Here is a 2,808-nt window from a genome sequence, read left to right on the forward strand (position 1 = left end):
CTGAAACAACAAAGAAATCTGAGGTAAGTGTAACATTCTTTATGAAGAAATCTAACTGAATGCAATTATGAGTCTTACTCTTAAAGTTTGATTTCTTTTTTAAAACAAGCAAAATTAATATTCCAGAAAGCCCTACTTCAACCAATTATTTACATTCTTTTGGTCTTCCTCCTTAGTTTTATAGGTTTGGTATAAGGGTTTTAAGTCACTATTATAACTACATTTACGATGTTCCCTATTTAAATACCTATATTCCATCTCCAAGAAGTTCATGGAAAGTATTCTGAGTTTTCATGTAGTCTCAAGTGAAGAACAAATTTGAAAACTAGGGGCATAAATTTTTCTTCTCCCTCCGAAGCCAACAGTTCAATAATAAAAGGTATTGTAATGGTTAATTGATAGAAACTGAGCTTAACAGACAAGACTGTTTCAAGGAAACGCTTTGAAAAGTTAGGCCATATTTACATTATAAATGTTCTGTATAATTACATGCTCTTAAAACACAGTTTAACTGGCACAACAGACAATATTTCAGAAGTGTCTAGGAATATGAACACATGCTAATTACTTTTCTGGGGAAAATAAAGTTCTAAAACCATGGGAAATTGCAGGTCTCATAGCCTTCTGCAGGAAGTACAGGAAATAAAGATGTTCTATGCTAACAAACAGGAAAAAATATACAGCCTGGTTTCCTCATGCTCATCCTCATGCTTGTGTCTGTGTTTTAATCCCCTCATCTGCTCTCTGATTAGACAGGAGTTAAGTAAAACCATGGCAAGTCTGAACTACCAACCAAGTTACCCAAGTCTGCTCAGCTAAATGGAAAATATTACATCAATTTCTTGGTTTCTTTCAGTGGAAAACTGATTTAGATCCCTGCAGCCTACCAAGTGCCACATCCTAAATCTGCAAATCTGGTCACCTCTTTCCTCCTCTTATGTTTTGGACATGACACTCAGCTACTGAATTTCACAAAGCTAATACAATCTTAACCATCTTCAAGGCTCTTCCCTTCTTCTGTACACCAAATCAAATCATCTCAAGTTTGAACGTGGTTGAGAATAGCCAGGTTTATGATTCTACAAGGGAAGCACAAGCACTGTAATTATATCACTTTCATTTCCCTAGGAATCCAACTTAAGCAAATTCTACCAAAAAAAAAAAAAAGGACAACTTTTTTTTATTCCTTTTGACTAATCCACCTCTGTTACAAAGAGGATCATAAACCTTATAACCTTACGCAGTCCTCTCAGGATTTACATCCAGATAAGAATAAAGCAAGCAGTTCAAACAGTTGAGTCTTCCTAAATTCAAACTAGCAATTCATCAAAATACAGTAGAACAATCAGTGAGAAATTGTTCTTGCCCAAAATTGCTGGACCTGGAAACACCGTCCTTAAGTAGGAATCATAGACAGAACCACAATATCCCAAGTTTCTGAACTCCTAACACTAAGCAGAACTGCATTTGCACACACCTTTGAGGATCTTGGACACGCTCCTACACTGGCACACTTCATATGTGCTAACATCAAGTGTTAAGGAAATGCAGTGGCCAAATTCAACAGAAAAAGAGCTGGGGAAAAATTTATATCGTATATAGAGTACTTGTAAGGGAAGCCTTAAATGAAGGCTCTTCTCAAAGTCTCCAACTGTCTAGAGAGAGGCAGCATGTCAGCACCTGGGGTGGTGAGGTGCTGAACAAGCTGCCCATGTAAGCTGTAGTGGCCCATCCCTAGAGGTGCTCAAGGCCGGGTTGGATGGGGCCCTGGGCAGCTGAGCTGCTAAGTGACAGCCCTGCCCATGGCATGGAGTGGGACTGGGTGGGCTTTAAGGCCCCTTCCAATCTAAGCCATTCTAAAATACAGGTAGAATTTAGAATTGCCAGCGAGATGGTTGTTCTCTCCACCGCTGCCATGCAGACTAGACGTCTTTGGAGAAAATAAATAAACAAAGCTAAGAGAAAAGCAAAGGAAAACAAACAAGAATACAACTGTATGCCTGACAGGACTGAAGGTGCTGTGTGATACAATCTTTATCAAGCTCTTGCTGATGGAAAACCAAAAAGGTTCTATGAAGAAGTTACAGATGCCTGCCATCACAAGATAGCCTTGTTTCTAGCTAGATGAAGACACCTCCAAGACTTCTGACATGTGCCAGTTACAAAGATTCTCCAGCTTTAGTTATAGCAGAGTTGTGCCAGTACACTAACACCGAATTAGTGGCTTGACTACAGCACAAGAAAAACCTAATTGTCTACATTCTCAACATGCAGGTCAGTAACCTGCAGACAGCTTTCTACCCGGTGGGTACGCATTTCCCACCCTCACTTCTGAAGCACAGACTGCTATGGTACTGTGTAAGGCTACACCGTAGCCCCAGGTCTTCCGCGACGCCCTGAGCCCGCAACACCCTGCTGACACCCACGTTCTTTCCTAAGCCAGAAGCTGATTTTATCTGACGAGCTCCCACACGAGGAGCTTGCCACCGCGAGTGGGAGAGATTTCAGAGCAAGAGTTGCGCTGGTGACAGCGAGGGCGTACGGTTAAGTCCCAAAGCACAGCACTGAACCGAAGCACACTCCCTCACCTCCGCCAACACGGAATACGGAGCTTAGAACACAGCGCAGACACGCTTCCCTCTCGCAGCTCCCTCCCGCAGCAGCCGCCGGCCATAGCGCTTCCCTTTAAGCTTCAGAGGAGGGGCAGAGCGGGAGAAGGCCTTATTTCGCGGCGGCGCGGAGCCCGCAGTTACGCAGGGCCCGGCTCGTTTTCCCTCACGGCCTCGCACGGCCCCCATCAGCGCGGCC

Source organism: Meleagris gallopavo, chromosome 3 (assembly GCF_000146605.3).
Source record: "Meleagris gallopavo isolate NT-WF06-2002-E0010 breed Aviagen turkey brand Nicholas breeding stock chromosome 3, Turkey_5.1, whole genome shotgun sequence".
In the NCBI taxonomy this organism is placed as follows: domain Eukaryota; kingdom Metazoa; phylum Chordata; class Aves; order Galliformes; family Phasianidae; genus Meleagris; species Meleagris gallopavo.